The 23,061-nt window shown below is 40.9% G+C and overlaps 1 protein-coding gene across 1 annotated transcript in view; it reads left to right on the top strand.

Annotated features, from left to right (window-relative positions):
* Positions 1-23,061, top strand: part of ITPR2 (inositol 1,4,5-trisphosphate receptor type 2) — a 594,002-nt gene that overhangs the window by 419,382 nt on the left and 151,559 nt on the right. The gene's annotated exons all lie outside the window — the stretch shown is intronic.

The following is a 23,061-nucleotide window of genomic DNA, read 5'->3' as shown; positions in this document are numbered from 1 at the left end:
AGAGCCTGAGGAATAGGTATCCATGGCAACAGATGGAAGTCTGGAATCAGAGAGGACAGAGGCTCCTGAGAAGACAGAAAGTGTAAAGGAAGGGATGCATTCAGGTCTAAACAGACTTCTGGCCTCTTTGAATTATAGGCTAGCGTATTTCCTGCAGAACCTGTAAAGTGACAGCCTCTAACTGTTTTTACTGGACTTCTAAAAAATATGAAGCTAAATTCACATTCTTTCAAAGGAAAACCATTTCTATTTTGTGTTAGTATGAAAACAGGTGCTTGGTTAGTGTTATTTGACACATTTAGTTCTTTTAACCTGAAGATCCACTTTAAACTTGCATCTTCTAATGCAGAGTTGTTTTAGAAGTTAAAAAATTGAGATGTACGTATGTCCATTTGACTATCTATATCAATTCGGTTCAGTTGTTCAGTCATGTTCAACTGTTTGCAACTCCATGGACTGCAGCATGCCAGGCTTCCCTGTCCATCACCAGCTCCCAGAGCTTGCTCAAACTCATGTCCGTCGAGTTGGTGATGCCATCAAACCATCTCATCCTCTGTCATCCCCTTCTCCTCCTGCCTTCAATCTTTCCCAGCATCAGGGTCTTTTCCAAGGAGTCAGTTCTTCACATCATATAGCGATTATCTATATAGCTCTCACTTTTTTACAGAATAAAGTCTAAATTTCTAGACTGTCTTGCTAGTCATTTTGCCCCATTGACAATCTCTACCTTTTCCTGCTTCCCTGTATATCTTATCAGGTAATTGAACAAACATTGGTAGATATAAATAAGACTCTGGATAGATTAACTTTCTATTTTTAAAATTGTTCCAGTTTTATTGAGATGTAATAGACATATAGCACTGTGTAAGTTTAAAGTATTAAAAATTTCCTCTTTAGATGATTCTTACCCATCTCTGTCCTCATACATAACTGCCTAAGGTATGTAACCTTGAGTATAATTTTTATAAAAAGTTCAAAAAGGAGTCAAATTCTAAAAGATATTAACACAAGAAGCTGCAATAATTTTATAGTATAGTTTGCACCATTGAGAAGATTTTTAGGTCTCTCACAGTATGTTCTCAGCTGCATCCAACTCTTGGAACCCTATGGACTGTAGTCCATCAGGCTTCTCTGTCAGTGGGATTTTTCAGGCAAGAATACTGTAGTGGGTTGCTTCCCTTCTCCAGGGGATCTTTCCAACCCAGGGATCAAACTAGCATCACATCTCCTGCACATCTCCTGCATGGTTTGTGGATTCTTTACCTGCTGAGCCATCAGGGAACCTTCTCACAGTATAGCAAAATTCATATATAGAACAGAAAAGCTCAGGGCAAACGGGTTATAGCTAGGAAGACGAGAGAATTTTAAGTATTGAGGAACTGAAAGCTAAGATGAAGAGATACACTGAAGCAAGTAGAACACAGAGATTTAAGATGTGGAAGAGGTATGCTTTTAGAGAGAAAGAAATTGGGTGACAGCAATTGAGTCAAGCCAGAAAAGGACTGTCCAGAGAGTGAATGAGAGTAGAGAGGGAAAAAAATCACAAACTGACCATTAAAATCATACTGGCTTCTACAACAAAGATAGAAATAGAGTGACACAGCACGTGTACATGAGCAAGAAGTTATTTCAGAAGCTGCAACGTTGTGGAAGGAACACGACTGAAAAAGAGAAGAGCAGAGTGAGCAGTAATAAGTTTTAGAAGGAAGTCAGGGAGTACAGCCACCCATTGTGTTCTTTTGACTGAAAGCTAGTCTCGCTCTGCCTGGAAAGGTTATTCCGCTGCCTGAGCAAGCAGCTACATGAGCAAGATCTAACCATGTGTCTTTCAAGTTGGAAGTGAACAACCCGACCAGCCAAGTCACCCCTGAGACAAATAGAAGAGTAGATGTTTGAGACAAATTACCTCGAACCCGTGGAGATGACATTTAAAAATGTAATCTCATGTTACCAGTTATGAATAACAATAAAAATAGTCAGGAAAGACCCATATTTGGTCAGTTCAGTTTTAAGTAGATTAAATACCAGAGTAGAGATTAGGGTTTTTTTTTTTGTTTTTTTTTTTTTTTGGCCATGCCACATGACATGTGGGATGTGGGATCTCAGTTCCCTAACCCAGGAATCAAACCTGTGTCCCCTGCATTGGAGCTCAGAGTTCTAACCACTGGACAGCCAGGGAAATCCCAAGAATACAGATTTTTAAGACAAATTAAGGTGAATGTTGAAAAGAGTGGAGAATAAGAATAAAGAATACAAAAGCTACTCTTAGATTGAAAGATAATGATTTAAATTATGAAAGAGGTTAAAAATGAAGACAGCATAATGTCAATGATTTTGATGGATTTGAGTTTATGAAAGTGCTTAAAGAGAAACAGATTCAACGATGATGGTGGAGTTGTCCAAAGAGTGGGAATTCAGAACTACCTGTTAAAAAAAAGTAACGAAGAGCTAAAAACTACTTACTGAAACAGAGATAAATGTGAAAATGGCCTGAATGGAGATTTCTGAATCTCCCCCAAAACAAAATGTTAGAAAAGCAGTAATATGCAGAGCTGCGATGGTACAATATATAGGCACATAAATAAAATTGGACTTCAGGAAGAGGGAGAGTGTCAGACTGAGTGAGGGAAGGAGATCTGGAATCCTTAAGGCCTTGTGATTAAATTGTAAGAGTGTAAACATGAAACGAGAGTCCACAGGAGTCTAGGACAGGAATGCACGATGTGTGGAACAGTGTATATAACCTACAGGGTGATTAAGCAACGGCCTGCTCTCTTTCTTACAATGACCCAGGATCCTCTATGGGGTGGCTCCTCCCACTAGCTTTAATGAAAAATTCAGTTTTCACTCAGCAGAGAGGCCAACCCATGCTCTTCTGATCTTTCCTAAAGTGACTTCCTTGGCTTTCTCTAGGCCAGGATATTGTACTGGTTTCTTAGGAAGCAGAGATGGTTGCTGAATTCCTTCCTTATGAATCTGTTGTCCAAATAGCCTCCACACTGAGGCACAAATGCCAGAGACAGTGGTTGTAAGCCTTGCTTCAGAAGTAGCCATGTAGCTGTGCTCCAAGAGTTTTCTGGGGTCCAGGTTTGGCTGTATCCATTGTGAATGTGGAGTTGTTTGGCTCTGTTATGCTGATGACCGTGCAGATTGGTTTCTGCCTTTGCACGGTTCAGTAATTCCAAAACTGAGGTTCAGCTTCCTCCTTGTTTTACTATAATCATCTTTTGCACAGACAGTCTATTTTGGTGCCCTCAGACTTTCAATTTTTGTTGTTATTCTTTTCATGGTAGTTGGGTAGTTCTGCTTTTTCTACCAGGACATCCTTTTTGGCCCTTCCTGTGGTTGGTGTTACCAGAAACAAATAATGCTTCTTGTAAGCGTCTTGTCTGATCTACATAGAACTATCAATACCTGAAAAGGGGAATTTCTTAAGTTCTAATACCATAGTGTCATGCAGAGTAATTTCCTTAAAATTCAGCTATGTGTCCTTTTACATTTTCTGCCCTTCACATGCTCTTCTCATGCATCTCTGCCTCCTCTCTCTGCTCTAGCTTTGGTCTTTTATATTCTACTTTCTTCCTATTCCTTCTCTTTATTCCTGTCTTTCTATAAAACAGGCATTGCATGAAATCTAGAATAGTGTTCAGTACTTTAGGTAAGTTTAACATATATGAAGTCCTATTGCTTTTTAGGGCTTCCCTGGTGGCTCAGATGGTAAAGAGTCCACCTGCAATGCAGGAGATCTGGGTTCGATTCCTGGGTTGGGAAGATCCCCTGGAGAAGGGAATGGCTACCCACTCCAGTATTCTTGCCTAAAAAAAATCCCATGGACAGAGGAGCAAGGAGGGCTACAGTCCATGGGGTCACACAGAGTCAGACACGACTGAGTGACTAACACACACACATTGTTTCTTTGATTCCATGTGGCAGTTCTGTTTTTATGAGGCTTTATTTTGTGTTAATTTTATTTTCTTACCCAGTTTTATTAAGATATAATTGACACATAATATTGTGTAAGTTTAAGGTGTAAGTATGTTGATTTGATACATTAGTTAATACCCAGTTTAGTCACATGATTGCGATTTTTCTTTTGTGTTGAGAACATTTAAGATCAACTCTTTTTGCAACTTTCAGGTTTATGATACAATATCACTAACTCTAATGACTGGGCTATACATTAGATCCGCAGAATTTGTTAATCTTTCAACTGGGAGTTTGACTCCCATACTTCCCTTTTCCCTCGCCTCCCAAACCCTGGTAAACACCACTCTCTCTCTGCTTCTCTGAGTTTGTCATGTTAGATTCCACATATAAGTGATCTCATGCAGCTTTTGTCCTTTTCTATCTTACTTATTTCATTGAACATAGTGCTCTCAGGGTTCATCCAGGTTGTTGCAAATATCTCCTTCTTCCTCATGGTTGAATAAGATTCCATTGTATATCTATATTGGATCTTCTTTGTCCATTCATTGATTGAAAGACAACTACATTGCTTCCATGTCTTGGCTATTGTGAATAATGCTTCAGTGAACATGTGAGACAGTTTATTTCAGTACCTACTAGAATTGAGAAGCATATGGAGAAATGGGAAATGTTATGTGCCTTGCAGTATTTGGAGAAGTATTAGATAGCTTGCCTGTGGAAAGCAAAAGTAACTCCTGGCTCTTAAGGCAAGAAAGAATGGATCACTTTAATTAGATATATGAAATTATTTTTAAATATGGGCTTTAAATTTTTTCATCATCATTTCCCCATGTCATTAAATAGTCTTTGAAAACACAGTTTTAATGTCTGCATAATTGTTCACCATTTTATTGCACCATAATTTATTTAATCACTTTTTATTGTTAGACATTTAGATTTCTAATGTTTTTGATATTATAAATTATGCTATGATTAACATCCTCATACATTAATGTTTGTCTGCTGCACTGACTATTTCCCTAGGATAAATTCCAAGAAGTTTAATTACTAGGTTTCATGGTAGTAACTATTTTATGGTTCTTGATGCACATTATAAAATTGTTTTTTACCATGTGATGGTAATCATCTTACTGAATCCTAAAATTATTACCATTTAAATAAAGATTCACCAAGTTGAATAGTGTCAGGAACACAGTGACCACTCAACACATGTTTGTTGAGTAAATTAATGAGGTAGATGAAAAGGAATTTCATTTTAATCCACATGTTTTGGATTCCTAATAAAATGAATTGTCTTTTAATATGTTATTTGGTCATTTCTACTTATTCTCTGAATTGCTTGAAAATGTGTCTGTCCATTCTTCAGTTGGGTTTCATTTTTTTCTTTGTGAATTTTAATTAAGGTCAACAAATCTTAGTCATAGTAGTTACATCTCCTTTATCCTGGATCATTTGCTTTCTAATGTTTTAATGATAATTTTTTTCATTACCTTGATATCTTTAAACACTCACCTAGATTTTTTTCTGGTATCTAGGAAATTCAGTTTTTGCTCTTAATTGTTTAATTTTTCCATGTCATAATGCAAGAATAATATAAAGGTATGTTCTTGTTCTAATTTATCTGTAAAGACATAGTCCAAGATTTAGTAGTAACAGCAGTACAGGAGGGCAGGGTTTTTAGTAATTACGTGACCATGATGTATGTAGGACATTAGATACCAGGGCCAAAACCCAAACCACCTTTAGGATCAAGCAAAAATGGGTGATGTAGGGGCAGATGAGGCTGGGAGTATCTGGTGATCTGGTAAGCTCTTACTTACCTCTGTTGACTTTCCAGTTGGGATTACAGGCACTAAATTTCCTATTCCTCCACTATTTCAAAATGTCTGAATTTTTTAATTTAAAACATTGTGAAATCTAATTTTTAAAAATTGACAACTCATTCAAAAATTTTAAAAACATCCAGCATGCCAACCAAAATTTACCAGCAGGCAGAATGCAACTTACGAACCATAGTTTGCCACTTGTGGATTTGTTTAGTTGCTAAGTCGTGTCCAACTCTTCGACCCCATGGACTGTAGCCTGCCAGGCTCCTCTGTCTGTGGGATTTTCCATGTGAGAATACTGGAATGGGTTGCCACTTCCTTCTCCAGGGGATCTTCCTGGCCCAAGGATCAAAGCCTCATCTCCTGCATTAGCAGGTGGATTCTTTACCACTGAGCCACCAAGGAAGCCCACTTGTGGACTAAGGGATCTGAGTCTCTCATTCAGTTTTTAATTCAATTATACGGTCTTTTTGAGAGCTTTACCAGATGTCAGGCACTGTACTAGATACTAGGAATACAGCAGTGAGGGAAAGCAGTATGAAATCAGCTCTCAGGGGACTTAGATTCTGACTGGTAGCAGTGATGAGTATACAAACCAGAGAGAGCAGATAGTTATACAAGCTATGCAGTGAATGAGAAGAGGGTGGGATGAAAGACACTCAGGAGGCCTATTGCGGAATGACTGATGAGGAGAGTTTTCTCTAGGGAGGTGAAATTGAAGCTAGATCTAGGTGAAAAAAGCAGAAGTCAGCAGTGTGGGGGCGCATCCCAGAGATGTCTGGAAAGTGGCAGTAAGCTTGGCATGTTTCCAGGAGTAGAAGACCTGTGTAGCTGGACCCTCACCCAGCTCCCAGCACTTAAACACTATACTGATTATAAACACTGCACCTGAGGCTCATTTATTATAAGGTTATCATTCAGGAACATTTACTGATTAAGCACCTCTTTTTTTTTTTTTTTGGCTTTGCTGGATCTTCATTGCTGTGTGGACTTTGCTTTGGTGGCAGTGGGCAGGGGCTACTCTTGGTTGTGGTGCATGGACTTCTCATTGTGGTGGCTTCTCCCGTTGCAGAGCACAGGCTCTAGGTTGCACGGGCTGCAGTAGTTGCGGCACATGGGCTTAGATGCCCCGCAGGATGTGGGATCTTCATGGACCAGAGATCAAACCTGGGTCCCCTGCACTGGCAGGCAGATTCTTAACTACTGGACCACCACGGGCATCCCTTGGCCTTGCTTTTCCCCTCCTACTGAACATCTCTTATATCAGGCGTCATTTTAGTTGCTCGTGTAGAACATGAATAAAGTTGCCATTAAAAAGCTCACAGTTAAGTGTGTGTTGGAGCGGGGAGAGCTAAGTTGCTTCAGTCGTCTCCGACTCTGTGTGACCCTATGAGTTGCAGACTGCCAAGCTCCTCTGTCCATGGGATTCTGCAGGCAAGAATACTGGAGTGGGTTGCCATGCCCTCCTCCAGGGGATGTTCCCAACCCAGGGATCAAACCTGTGTCTCTTATGTCTGTCTACATTGGCAGGCAGGTTCTTTACCACTAGCGCCACCCGGGAAACCCTGGAGTGGAGAGAAGGAGACAGATAAATTATGATAATCTAACATACGTTTGTTAAAATGGAGGTATGTACAAGACACACTTCTCTTAAGTCAGCAGAGAATTCATGAAGTGACACTTGAACTGAATCTTGACAAATAGGGAAATTGGGGAGAACATTCCAGGCAGAGGCAACAACTTCTGCAAAAATACACCACAGACATTTTAGAGAAAGGAACTCCTTTGGGGAATATTGGTAAGGATTTGGTATGCTCTCTACTTATGTCTTTATTTGAAATGAATTATAGTAATTTGAATTGAGTCAACATCTTTCATGACTGTAATGACCCTGATTGTAAGCATTTAACAAATGTTGCATGATTGAGTGAATGAATGAATAGGACATGATATACTCTAAAACTTTAATATTTTTAACATAAGTATTGTAATTAAAAAACAAAGATATTTTCCTGTTCTCATTACCACAATCAAAATTAATGGTATTTCCCTCCACTGGAGAATAAATCTTGTGCACAAATAATTATTGTTTCTGTTCCTATGCTAAGTATTGTACCTAGCTATAGTAGATACTCAACGAGAGTTTGGGAGAATAATGTTTTGCAAAAATTCATCCATGCTGATAGTGTTTTTATATAATACAGGTACTCTAAGATTTATAGAATCCTGCAGAATTGACATTAGCATTCTCACAGTCACGGATATTACTCAGCTGCTGTGGACTTTCTTTTTAATTTTGTAGTTTATTCTTTACCAGTCATATCAGCAAACTCTACATAGACAGGACCCTATAATATCTTCCCTCATATCAGGAACTTTTCTTACTTTCATTCAGGATACCATCTTTCCTCTGAACTAGCAAAATATCTCTCCTCATTTTTAAAATTCGTTTATTATTACCTTAGTTCCTCTAAAGCTCAAATTGAAACCTAGTTACCCCATTTCCAGTGAACAGTGGTCTTTGTTTTGAGTTCTGTTATGTCCACACCCACCGCCCCCCCCCAAACTGCTTACATTCTTTCTCACTAGCTTATGCTGTGTTATATTTCTAGAATTGTTCCTTACTTCATATATGTAGGTCTTGGCTACATTATTAGTAGTAGATTCACAAAATCTGGGCACCCATGAAGCCTCATTTAAAAACTTTTATTTTCATGAAGAAAACTATCTCAGGGAAAAATGCTTAGGTATTTAACCCCTCAAATAGGCTCCTGCATATCTTTTAACAAGTACCAAAGAATCTTTGGATTACTGCCTTTCATATGACCTGTCCAAGTCATGGTTAGTGGGAGCAGTAAAAAAAAAAGTGTAGTCCAGGAAGTGGATTGTAATTGGACTTCTAATTGTTAGTTTGGTGTGACCATCATCAGGTCAAGTTCAGTTGAAGCAATTATTTCTCTGCTTAACATTTCATGGTTGGTAGACTTATATTTATTTCTGAGTGACATTATTAGAGCATCAGTCTGAATTCTAGGAATGTAGAATCCCTCTGTTGTGTCTTTGGCCCCTCTTAAAAAATTTTTTTTTATTATTATTATGTACCTGTTTTTTTGGCTGTGCTGTTTTCATTGGGCTTCCTTGGTGGCTCAGACAGTAAAGTGTCTGCCTGCAACACAGGAGATCTGCGTTCGACCCTGGGACAGGAAGATCTCCTGGAGAAGGGAATGGCAACCCACTTCAGTATCCTTGCCTAGAGAATTAGGTGGACAGAGGAGTCCGGCGGGCTACAGTCCATGGGGTGGCAAGCGTCTCTCTAGGTGTAGCAGCAGGGGCCACTCTTTAATCGTGCTGTGTGGCCTTCTCCCTGCAGTGGCTTCTCTTATTTTGGAGCACGGGCTCTAGGGCACATGGATGTCAGTAGTTGGGGCACATGGGCTCAGTATTTGTGGCTCCCGGGCTCTCGAGCACAGGTTCAAATGCTGTGGCACACGGGCATAGCTGCTCTGCAGCGCATGGGATCCTCCTGGATCAGGAATCAAACGTGCATCTCCTGCACTGCTAGGCAGGTTCTTTCCCTCTGAGCCACCAGGGAAGCCCTCTTTGGCTCCTCTTTAGGTCTGCTCTGATTTCAACTATATTCTTGAATTCAAAGTCTACTAGTAGAGCTAGAGATACCAGGCAGGGCTGTTTCTATACATTTTTTCTCCATGCAGAGAAATACATACATCCCCTGCTGCTGCTGCTGCTAAGTCACTTCAGTCGTGTCCGACTCTGTGCGACCCCAGAGACGGCAGCCCACCAGGCTCCCCCGTCCCTGGGATTCTCCAGGCAAGAACACTGGAGTGGGGTACCATTTCCTTCTCCAATGCATGACTAGCATAGTTTAACCTTTGAGTTGTTACCTTGTCCCAAACCAAAGCCAGTATCTCTTTTTTTTTTTCCTCTTTAGGGGTTAGAGGATGGTAGGAACTGCCATCCTGTTTCAAGGACTAGGGTGCTTTCTGTCATGCTGATGGAATTTGTTACTAATGAGTTGTTATTGCTCATTAATCTGTTTTTTTCCCTTAAAATTCTAATCTCACAGTTTGAGCTATATTCATTTTAAGGGATATGCATATATATAACTCTTATGTAGCTAAATTTTACTTTATACCAAAATCATATGAAATGTATATATTGCTCAGATTACTTAAAATGTACTCCCTAGAGACCTAGGCTGCTTCATCTCTCTGCCACTTCTATTTTCTTATGCTAATATGTAGTCATCAACATTGTTTCATTTTATTCCTAGAAATAGAAGGATGGGCCTGTAATTGGATACATGACTTCCATCCTTAGTATCTTTGAAGGATTTTAACTAACTTAACAATTACTTCATCTTTATTATTGCCTGTAGTGCAGAGTGTAGAAAACACGGCTGGGTTTTCAACTCACAGTCATATGTTGGCTAGAATATGGTACAAACTGCTTAACTGGTATTCACCCTGAACTCTGTGTTCTCTCCATTAGCTGATTATGTCACTCAACTTCTCTGACTTCAGCTTTCTCAGAGGGGGGGGAAAAAACATGAGTATCCATGAGCTATGTTTGCAAAGCAAACTTCCAGAGATCTATTGGACACTAATTAGTACAACAGAATGGGAAAGACTAGAGATCTCTTCAAGAAAATTAGAGATACCAAGGGAACATTTCATGCAAAGATGGGCTCGATAAAGGACAGAAATGGTATGGACCTAACAGAAGCAGAAGATATTAAGAAGAGATGGCAAGAATACACAGAAGAACTGTACAAAAAAGATCTTCATGACCCAGATAATCATGATGGTATGATCACTCACCTAGAGCCAGACATCCTGGAATAAGTCAAGTGGGCCTTAGAAAGCATCACTATGAACAAAGCTAGTGGAGGTGATGGGATTCCAGTTGAGCTATTTCAAATCCTGAAAGGTGATGTTGTGAAAGTGCTGCACTCAATATGCCAGCAAATTTGGAAAACTCAGCAGTGGCCACAGGACTGGAAAAGGTCAGTTTTCATTTCAATCCCAAAGAAAGGCAGTGCCAAAGAATGCTCAAACTACTGCACAGTTACACTCATCTCACACGCTAGTAAAGTAATGCTCAAAATTCTCCAAGCCAGGCTTCAGCAATACTTGAACTGTGAACTTCCAGATGTTCAAGCTCATTTTAGTAAAGGCAGAGAAACCAGAGATCAAATAGGCAACATCTGCTGGATCATGGAAAAAGCAAGAGAGTTCCAGAAAAACATCTATTTCTGCTTTCTTGACTATGCCAAAGCCTTTGACTGTGTGGATCACAAGAAACTGTGGAAAATGCTGAAAGAGATGGGCATACCAGACCACCTGACCTGCCTCTTGAGAAACATGTATGCAGGTCAGGAAGCAACAGTTAGAACTGGACATGGAACAACAGACTGGTTCCAAATAGGAAAAGGAGTACATCAAGACTGTATATTGTCACCCTGCTTATTTAACTTCTGTGCAGAGTACATCATGAGAAACGCTGGACTGGAAGAAACACAAGCTGGAATCAAGATTGCTGGGAGAAATATCAATCACCTCAGATATGCAGATGACACCACCCTTATGGCAGAAAGTGAAGAGGAACTAAAAAGCCTCTTGATGAAAGTGAAAGTGGAGAGTGAAAAAGTTGGCTTAAAGCTCAACATTCAGAAAACGAAGATCATGGCATCTGGTCCCATCACTTCATGGAAAATAGATGGGGAAACAGTGGAAATAGTGTCAGACTTTATCTTTGGGGGCTCCAAAATCACTGCAGATGGTGATTGCAGCCATGAAATTAAAAGACGCTTATTCCTTGTAAGGAAAATTATGACCAACCTAGACAGCATATTCAAAAGCAGAGACATTACTTTGCCAACAACGGAACGTCTAGTCAAGGCTATGGTTTTTCCAGTGGTCATATATGGATGTGAGAGTTGGACTGTGAAGAAAGCTGAGCGCCGAAGAATTGATGCTTTTGAACTGTGGTGTTGGAGAAGACTCTTGAGAGTCCCTTGGACTGCAAGGAGATCCAACCAGTCCATCTTAAAGGAGATCAGTCCTGGGTGTTCATTGGAAGGACTGATGCTGAAGCTGAAACTCCAGTACTTTGGCCACCTCATGTGAAGAGTTGACTCATTGGAAAAGACCCTGATGCTGGGAGGGATTGGGCACAGGAGGAGAAGGGGACGACAGAGGATGAGATGGCTGGATGGCATCACTGACTCGATGGACATGAGTCTGAGCAAACTCTGGGAGATAGTGATGGTCAGGGAGGCTTGGTGTGCTACAATTCATGGGGTCGCAAAGAGTTAGACACGACTGAGTGACTGAACTGAACTGAACTGAACTAGAAGTAGTTGGACGGTAAAGATTCTTTTACTGAGTTAGATTACATTTTAAGTAATGTAACAAAGTAACTAACTGGACAGCAAGGAGATCAAACCAGTCAATCCTAAAGGAAATCAACCCTGAATATTCCTTGGAAGGACTGATGCTGAAGCTGAAGCTCCAATGCTTTGGCCACCTGATGCGAAGGGCCGACTCATTAGAAAAGACCCTGATGATGGGAAAGATTGAGGGCAGGAGGAGAAGGGAACGACAGAGGATGAGATGGTTGCATGGCATCATCAACTCAATGGACATGAGTTTGAGCAAACTCTGGGAGATGGTGAAGGACAGGGAAACCAGGCGTGCTGCATGCAGTCCATGGGGTCACAGAGTTGGACGTGACTTAGCATCTGAACAAGAACAACAAAACTAACCAGCTACTAGATATTTATGTATTTATTTTTACCTTACCTACTTATAAAAGGAATTTGAGGTTGAATAAGAAATGCACTTGTATAATTAGACTGTTAGAATACAAGATCAAAAGGCTTGAGAAGGAAAAGAATCGAAGTATGCTAAGTATCTTACCCAATATCCTTCTTGTTTATCAATGGTAGTGCTGAGCTTCTTGGTAATAAGCAAGAGTGAAAAATAATGGGCAATACAAGTCATATCTATACTATTCATTTATGACCAACTTATTACTGTTATTTAATTCTAAAAGAAACATATACAAGGGTAGAAGGCAGCATGGTAAACAATATTTTCTAAACTATTCTGCAGAACACACCAGAAAAAAAAATGAACATAACTGTTTTTAGTCTTCAGAGATAATGATCTGTATTTTTGAGTTATAATCAAGAGTTGAATATAAATAAATGTGAAGTGTGTACAACAGTCATTCTGAAAATAGGTACGTAAGGTCACTTCATAGAGAGACTTTCATATTGTAGAAACTTTCTAATATGTGAATTTAGTTGAAAATAGCTTTTTTAAATATCAAGAGATTATTTTATCTAATAACAGAAAATATGCGTATCCTAATTGCCCAGCTAGGTGAAAAACCTCCTGTTAGACTTGGCAGATAGATATGTAGAAGTGTAAGCAATTAAAAGAACTTTGCCTGAAAACTGAACATAACTGCAAGTTTTCTTGTCTCAAAGGAATAGGAAAACCAGGATCAGCTATTTTCTCACTACAAGAAAGATATTTTTCTATGTTGCTATCATATGGCAGTTTGACATAAGAAAATACATTGTGTGTTGTTGTTCAGTTGCTGTCGTGTCTGACTCTTTGCAACGTCATGGACCATAGTCCTTGAGGCTCCTCTGTCCTCCACTTTATCCCTGCGTTTGCTCAGATTCACGCCTGTTGAGTTGGTGAAGCTATCTAACCATCTCATCCTCTGCTACCCCTCTTTCCTTTTGCCTTCAATCTTTCCTAGCATCAGGAAAAAATATTACTAATATTATTTTGAGCATTAATTTTTCTATGTTTCTTGGCAACCAAGGCATAGAAAGAAATATTTGTTACATGATAATATATAATGTAAAATAACACCTCTCTCAGACCCAGCCCCCCCCCAAAAAAAAACAAACCCATATTGATGATTAGTGAAGTACAACACTTCATTGTACCTGAGGAATATAGAAATTGATTGAGAGAACCTTCACTAGTAGTGTTAATTACTGGTCATATGATAGAAGTTTAGATTAATACAACTTTGCAATTTAAAAAGGCCTGTCAGATTCTAAATTTTAAAAAGTACTTAGCTGTATCCTGTTGCCATACAGCAAAGTGATAGAAGGCAATTGTATTTTCAGTAACAACTTTAACATGATATAAAGACTGACAATTGTCTCCACAAATATTCCTACATACACATCCAGCACCTGGACAGATCCTGGTGCATCAGAAGTGCTCCACCAACTTTAAGGCTCATCAGATTTATTTTCATGACTTTGAATTCATTCTCAGTTCATTCTTAAGTCAGTGTGAATTTATTGATCACATATTATCACCTGGTTATGTTCTCAGCAAACAGAGGCAGATTCCATGCTCAGTGAGCCTGATCCCTGAGATCACATCACCAGTTCCTTTTGGGGAAGCCATTCTAGAGATACCAACTGTGCCACAGATGGAGAAGTCTGAGGGCACGACAGTGAGATATAGTCTCTGCTCTCATGGAATTTACCCTTTATTAGTGGGAGACATAAAGACAATCAAGGGCTTCCCTGGTGGCAGCAAAGAATACATCTGCCAGTGTAGGAGATGCGGGTTCAATCCCTGGGTTGGGAAGATCCTCCAGAGAAGGAAATGGCAATCCACAACAATATTCCTGCCTGGGAGATCCCACAGACAGAGGATCCTGGCGGGCTACAGTCTGTGGTGTCACAAAATAGTCAGACATGACTGAGTGACTAAACGACAACCACATAAAGACAATCACAGCACAGCAACCCTGTGGACAGTGTGTCCCTGGGATGCTCTGGGATCTCAGGTTAGGAGTGTGCACAGGAAAGTGAGTGTGTGGCTGAGACAGAGAGAGAGAGAGAGTCAGAGGAACAGAGACATCGCTTTCCCCCTACTCGATCATTTGCTCAGCATTCAAGCAGACAAATCAGCTTCTCTAAAAAAAACCCCTAGCCCATTGACCCGTAGCTCTGCTCCCTTTTTTAGCAAAACGATCAAAAGTTGTATATAATTGCTACCTCCGTTTCCTCTTTCTATTCTCTCTGAAATCCCTCCCTGCCAGGCTTTCCTCCTGACCACGCCACCAGGACAGCTCCTAATGAGGTCACCAGTGACTGCCACCTGAATAATTGAATGGCTTGTCCTCAGTCTCCATCATATTTCTCTGTCACTAACATTTCACACACTGGGATGCTGTCTTCTTGAAATACTTAGCTTTCTTGCTGCACAGTTTTCCACTCTTTCTGCCTTCTTCCCAGCACTGGTTCCTATTCCTCTCCCGTTTCTATCAGAAGGAGAGTTCCAGGACCCATTCCACGGCTCTGGTTTTCTCAGCAGACACTCAGATGGTCTCATTCTGTCACGTGACTTTAAACAGCAGATGTACCATCATCAACTCCTAGTTTGTATCTTCAACCTGAGTCTCTCCTCTGAACACCAGATTTGTACATCCAGCTGCTTAAGATCTTCACTTGAATGTCTTTTTAGGCATCTTGTTCATGTGTACTGAGTCACTCAACTGTCTCCAGCTGTTAGCCTCCCCATGGATTGTAGCCCACCAGGCTCCTCTGTCCATGTAGTTTTCCGCTAAGAATACTGGAGTGGGTTGCCACTTCCTTCTCCAGGGGATCTTCCTGACCCAGATATCAAAACCTTGTCTTTTACATCTCCTGCATTGACAGGTGGGTTCTTTACCACTGTGCCACCCAGGAAGTCTGCATTTGAATGTCTTTTTAGGCATCTCACACTTAACATATTTGTAATGAAACTCTTGATTCTGCCGTAGTCTTTTTAACTTAGATACAGACCCAGACCGTAAAAACATTAGTTTTATTTTATTCGTGAATGTGTTGCCCAGTGCACAGGACTGTGTTTGATACAGTAAATACTTTGAGTGATTAAATGAGCAACTATTACAGTTAATAAGTGCCACAGATGACTAGAAGGGGAAGAGCTTAGCATTGGTGTTACTGTAGAGGGCTTTGTGGAGGGGCTAACATTTTATTGTACTTTTTAAAATAATTATTTATTTAGCTGTATCAGGTCTTATTTGCTGCATGTGGTATCTTCAGTTGTGTCATGGAAACTCTTAGATGTGGCATGTGGGATCTAGTTCCCCGACCAGGGATTGAACCTAAGGCCCCTCCACTGGGAGCTCAGAGTCTTAGCCAATGGACCATCAGGGATTCCCAAGGGGGCTAAATATTAGATAAACCTTGTATATTGGTAAGATTTGTTTTCTTCGGTCACTAAGTTATGTCTGACTCTTTGAGACTCCATAGACTGCAGCACGCCAGTCTTCCCTGTCCTTCACCATTTCCCAGAGTTGGTCAGAGTCATGTCCATTGAGTTGATGATGCCATCCAACCATCTCTTGCTCTGTTTCCCCCTTCTCCTCCTGCCTTCAATCTTTCCCAGAATCAGGATCTTTTCCATTGAATTGGCTCTTCAGATCAGATGGCCAAAGTACTAGAACTTCAGCTTCAGCATCAGTCCTTTCAATGAATATTCAGGGTTAATTTCCTTTAGGATTGCCTGGTTTGATCTTGTTTTCCAAGGGACTTTCAAGAGTATTCTCCAGAACCACAGTTCAAAAGCATTAATTCTTCAGTGCTCAGCCTCCCTCATGGTCCAACTCTCACATCCATACATGACTACTGGAAAAACCGTAGCTTTGACTATACGGACTTTTATAGGCAAAGTGATATCTCTGTGTTTTAATACTGTCTAGATTTGTCATAGCTTTTCTTACAAAGAGCAAGTATCTTAATTTCGTGGCTTCAGTCAGTGTCCCCAGTGATTTTGGAGCCCAAGAAAATAAAGTCTGTCACTGTTTCCATTTCTTCCCCATCTGTTTGCCAAGTGATGGGACAGGATGCCATGATCTTAGTTTTTTGAATGTTGAGTTTTAAGCCAGCTTTTCACCCTCATCTTTAACCGTCATCAAGAGGCTCTGATAAGATTTAGATAAGTAGAGAAAAGAGAGGAAGGCATTTCCATCACAGGGAATAAATGAGCAGAGGAACCAGAAGTAGTCATCATGATATGTGTATGGAAGTGAGGAGCTCTGCGACATCAGGAGATAGAGCAGCATTGTACAGATGTAGAGGTAGTGGTGGAGGGACATACCTTACGAAATTCTGGAGGGTTTTAAGTGCCAAAAAATAATTCAGTTGATATATTTATTGAAATATAGTGTAAGTTTCTACTAAATTCTTCCTTAGGATACTTAGTTCTTATTTATGTTGCCGTAAAATTAATGAGACATTAAGGATTTTGTTGAATGCTAAACACACTAACACAGAGACAAATGGCACAGAACTTGGCTTTAAATATATCCACCAACTCAAAAGCATTATTACAAGTCTCCAAAAGATATTTTAATGACTGTACTTTTATTCCATGTGCTAATTTATACCCTGACAGTATTAAGCAAGTATTTAAAGACAGATCAATTAGATACAAACCCATGAGAAAATGTAATTAGTAAACACGTATGCCAATATAAAAACACTAATGTCCTGGCACAAGGAGAATCCTGGATGTATGTGTTGGTGTGTTTGTGCTTTCATGTATCTGCCTATGTTTATTGGTTAACTTGTTTTTCCAGCTCAAACATAAATGAAGAGAGCTTAACAGATAGCTGACACTTTATTCCAAGGACACATTGTAGAAGTATGAGATGGGATGGGCTGTTAGGACAGAAGGATCTACTTTATGCTTTTAATCAATAGGTCCAGTGGTAGAATATCAAGGTGGAACATGAGAATAGTTCTTTTCTGATTCAGTAGCCGAGAGACTTCTGTAGGTATGTTGAATCTTACCAGTAACGTGATGAGCTGGCCCAGTCTTTGTATTTTGTGGCTCTTGGTGCATTTGGAGTTTTAGAATTACTTACAGAGGCACAGAAAAGTGAAAGACCACAGTGACAAAATAATGCTAGAAGATAAACTGTTGAACTAAAAGGTCAAGTTTCAGAAAGGAAAGTAGATACCCTCAGCCAGACTGAAAAAGTCCCTCTTCTACATCACAATCAAGTAGTTGTTTGAAATTATAAGGGGAAAGTTCTGGAAAGTCCCATGTTGGGATTTATGTAATCAGTGAAGTAATATCAAGTCTAGAGGTATAAAGCTCTTTAGTTCAAAAGATACCTTTTCAGCTGGTAAAGAATCCTCCTGCAGTGCGGGAGACCTGGGTTCAATCCCTGGGTTGGGAAGATCCCCTGGAGGAGGGGACGGCTACCCACTCCAGTAATCTGGCCTGGAGAATTCCATGGACTGTATAGTCCATGGGGTCCCAAAGAGTCAGACACGACTGAACGACTCTCACTTCACTATGTATCTCTCTCTCTCTTTGATTTTGTCTGCTCTATGAGACCTGCAAAGTATTTGCAAGTTTTTTGGTTTTGTTTTTTCACTTTTACAGGTAACTTTCGGCAAAGGGCCACCTAGTAAATAGTTTAGGCTAGTTTTCAGTTATACAGTTTCTGCTGGAAACATTAACTTACCAGTCTAGTGCCAAACCAGCCTGTGTTAAAATGAAACTTCACTGATGAAAACAGATGTTAGGCCAGATTTGACCCACAAACCAGAATTTGCCAAACTCTGCTTTAGAGGATCTGTAGAATCTTCACAGTCTGAAGTTTCTCACGTTTGAAAAATCTCTGTGAGTCAGAAGTGATAGGTCATTTATTTTTCATCTCTATATTTATAATATTTAATTCACTTTGTTTATGATTATAACACACAGACACACACATACCACAGAGAGACATACACTTAGAATCTGCCTGGATAAAAGTAAAGTCACTCTGCATTGCTGAGATCCTGATTTCAGCCTTCTATGAAGAGTGGAAGCCTGATGCTAACTAACCCATTGACTGGGCAGTGTATGCTGAATCATTAGATTGAGAGTATGAATGAATCAAGTGTGAAACAGGGCTGTGGATGAATCAAGTAGAACAGAAGCAGAAGAGGGGAGCCTGGGGGCACAGTACTTGGAATGACACAGACCTAGGGGTAGAGGTGAGAGGGCAAACTAAAGAAACTGCTAGCTGGGGGAAAGGTAATATTTCCATCTCCAAACTGGGGAAACACTGTGATGAACCTATCTGCAGGGTAGGAATAGAGACAGAGAAAATGGTCTCATGGACACACAGAGGGGAAGGGCAGGGTGGGACAAATTGAGAGAGTAGCATTGACATGTTTAAAACAGATAGCTAGTGGGAAGTTGCTGTGTAGCATAGGGAGATTAAGCTCAGTGCTCTGTGATGATCTAGAGGTGTGGGATGGGGTTGGGCTGGAGGGAGGTCTAAGAGGGAGGGGAAATACACATACATATAGCAGCTTCATTTTGTTGTACAACAGAAACTTCACACAACACTGTGAAGCAGTTATATTCTAATTAAATTTAAAAAGTTGAGGTCAGAGCAGCAGTTATCCCTCTGAGGTGTGCATCAGCTCTTGGACCCTGTCCCCAGAAACTCTGATTGACTAAGTCTGGGGTGGAGCCCGCAACTGCCTCTTACCATCCATCCTGGGTATTTTTATTCAAGTTGTCCGCAGGCTAGACGTTCGCCCTCGCCAGCTTCCTTCCCTAATTGTCCCAGAGCCTGGTCACCTGACCCAGATCCAGCCTCCTCTAATCTGTTTCCTGTCCCTCTCCTTTTGAAATTTCTACCTTTGTGCTATCAAACTAATCTTGATTATCACCTAATTTTCTTTTACATGAAATTAAAAGAATTAACCTGGGTGATTTATCCACAGAAAGAATCTTTTTAAAAAATTTTATATCAAAACAAAAACCATAACTTTCTCCTCCTGGGCATGGATTCTTAGATTCCCCCATAGCTGTGTGAGAATCCTAAGCCTCACCATGCTTTGCTTGTAAAATTCCTAAGGACCAAACAAGAAGAGAAGGCCAGACAGCTGGGGCACAGCATGGGAGAGGGCCAGGGATGAGGCAGGGGACATCGGCAGGGTCAGTCCAGGACACTTGGAGAGCTTCCTCAGGGGGTTGACCTTTAGCATCGTCTAAATGCAAACTCTACTCCATTTCTGGGAATGGCGTGAGGAGAACAGGATGATGGGAGATAACTGCCAGGTGTAGAGTTGGTGGCTGGGTAAGATGGGATATAGAGACGACTAGTGGGTAGGACTTCCCTGGTGGCTCAGACGGTAAAAGCATCTGCCTACAATGAGGGAGACCGGGTTCGATCCCTGGGTTGGGAAGATACTCTGGAGAAGAAATGGCAGCCCACTCCAGTATTCTTGCCTGAAAAATCCCATGGACAGAGGATCCTGGCAGGCTGCAGTCCATGGGGTCGCAGAGAGTTGGACACAACTGAGCAACTTACGTTACATAAGGGGTAGGATGTGGGAGAAAGAAGCTTGGTTCTGGACCTCTGGTATTTGAGGAATTTGTGAGACATTGGGTCACAGGTATATAACCTGCAGTTTATTATATGTACCCGATTCTCAGGAAAGAGACCTTGGCTTGGAACAGGGATGGACAGAGATAGTAGTATATAGATGCTATTTGAATTGGTGGGCATAGATGAGATTTCTCAGGACAAACAGAATGAGAGGAGAAAAAGATCAGGAATGAAATGCTTTATTTTAAAAAATTATGAATTAATTTGGCTGTAGCGGGTCTTAGTTGTGGCACAATGGATCTTCTTTTGCAGTGTGCTAGCTCTCTATGATGTGTGCAGGCTCAGTAGTTACAGCACGCAGGCTAGTTGCCTCAAGGCATGTGGGATCTTAGTTCCTGGACCAGAGATCAAACCTGCATCTTTGCACTGGAAGGTGAATTCTTAACCACTGGATCACGAGGGAAGCCCCAAGAATGGAACACTTTACAGGAAAGGAGCAGAAAGAGAAACATGTAGGTTAAGAATGAGAGGTCTGAGCAAATGGGGCACGAAAGCAAAATAGACAGACTCACAAAGGAGCAGGCCACCAGGGATTCCAACGAACTCAATATGTAAGTGTTAATCGTGTCTAACTCTTCAACCCCATGGACTGTTGCCCACCAGGCTTCTCTGCCCATGAAATTCTCCAGGCAAGAATACTGGATTGGGTAGGCATTCCCTTCTCCAGGAGATCTTCCCAACTAAGGGATCAAACCCAGGTCTCCCGCATTGCAGGCAGAGTCTTTACCATCTGAACCATCAGGCAATACCTAAAGTGCAGCCCTAAATCCCAACAGGGTTTGGCACTTAGATCACCAACAGCCTCACTAAGGGCAATCCGTACTGAGTGGTGGGGGCCCCCAACAGACAGCAGTGAGCAGAGAGGGCTGTAAGGTTAATACTAAAAAGTGGATTCACTCTGGGTGCATATTAGAGAAGCAGTGGTTCCAAGCCGCTTAGCCAGTGTATCCTCTTCTGATCCCTGTCTTAAGCATAATTAAAGTGAAATATCAGTTCCAAATCTTTGAGGGAAGGGAGGATGAGATAAACACTGGTGGCATTACAAATCAAATTTTCTCTTTGTCACTGAGCAGCTTTTATACCCTCAACACACGGCAGTTGCTCTTCAGATGAAATGGGTGTGTGTGTGTGTGTGTGTGTGTTGTTTAACATGCACATCCCAGATTTCCGAAGCCTCCTCATATAGGTTTGTCTCTGCTCTTACTTAGCACAGAGGCATTATCCAGAAGCACTGCCAGGAAAGGGCTAAGAGGAAATACGCATTCCTGTTTGCAAAAGCAGATCTTTAGCTGCCAGACGAGGCATTTATTTCAACTGGTACCCACCCTGCATGGTGCTCTGCGGTTCCCAGATGGTAACTCACGTGATGAGATAGCAGCGACAGTGCTAATTAAATGTCAGTGAGCTCGGGAGCTGCAGCAAGGCCTTCATGCTCAGATTGCTGAGACAGAAGTAGGAAGGAGAAGTGCATCAGCCTTCGTGAGGCTCATTAGAGTTGGGGAGGGCTCAAATTCCGACAGCTGGATTCAGATCCTAAATGGACACTGCAAGAGGGCCCACAAATGAACTCCAAAAGGAATAAACAAACATTAGTCTACATCGTTTTAACAGAAAACACATCCTTTGGCAGGTTTTCCTTGACATCATCCATTACCCCCATTTGATTGACTATGAATTGAATTTAGCTTGTTCTTTTTAAAAAAAACAAAACAAAACATTGTTTTATTATGAAAGGCTATGCTTCATTTAATAGGTCTTTGTTGGTTATCCATTTTAAATATAGCAGTGTGTACGTGATCTTCCTAAAGTCCCTAACTATCCCAACCCCCCAACAACCATAAGTTCATTTTCTGTGAGTCCCTATTTTGTAAGTAAGTTCATTTATATCATTTCTTTTTAGATTCCACGTAAAAGGGATGTCATATGTTTCTCCTTCTGTCTGAGTTACTTCACTCAGTATGACACTGAGTGAAGGTCCGTCCATGTTGCTGCGAATGGCACTTCATTCTTGTTAATGGCTGAGTCAGATTCCACTGTATATATGTGCTATATCTTCTTTATCTGTTCCTCTGTCAGTGGACATCTAGAGTGCTTCCATGTCTTGGCTATTGTAAACAGTGCTGCAGTGAACACTGGGGTGCATGTATCTTTCTGGATCATGTTTTTCTCTGGATATATGCCCAGGATTGAGATTGCAGGATTATATTGAGGGCAGGAGAAGGGGGCAACAGAGGATGAGATGGTTGGATAGCATCATCAACTCAATGGGCATGAGTTTGAGCAAACTCCAGGAGATGGTGAAAGACAGGGAACCCTGGTGTGCTGCAGTCCGTGGGGTCGCAAAAAGTTGGACACACCTGAGCAACTGAACAACAACATGGTAGCTCTACTTTCAGTTTTTAAGGAACCTCCATACTATTCTCCGTAGCGACTGTACCAGTGTTCATTCTCGCCAACAGTGCAGGAGGGACCCCTTCTTTTCACACCCTCTCCATCATTTATTGCTGTGCATTTTTTGATGATAGCCATTCTGGCCAGGGTGAGATGATGTCTCATTGTAGTTTTGATTTGCATTTATGTACTAACTTGCGATGTTAAACGTCTTTTCATGTGCCCATTGCCATCTCTGTGTCCTCTTTGGAGAAATGTCTGTTCAGGTCTTCTGCCCATTTTGAGTGAGTTGTTTGTTTTGATGCTGTTAAGCGTCATGAACTGTTTGTAAATTTTGGAGAGTAATCCCTTATCGGTCACATCATTTGCAAATATTTTTTCTGGTCTGTGGGTTGTCTTTTCACTTTGTTTATTGTTTCCTTTCCTATGCAAAGACTTTTAA

The sequence above is a fragment of the Oryx dammah genome, unplaced genomic scaffold, assembly GCF_014754425.2.
Source record: "Oryx dammah isolate SB20612 unplaced genomic scaffold, SCBI_Odam_1.1 HiC_scaffold_29, whole genome shotgun sequence".
NCBI lineage: Eukaryota > Metazoa > Chordata > Mammalia > Artiodactyla > Bovidae > Oryx > Oryx dammah.
This window is presented reverse-complemented; position numbering and strand designations above follow the sequence as displayed.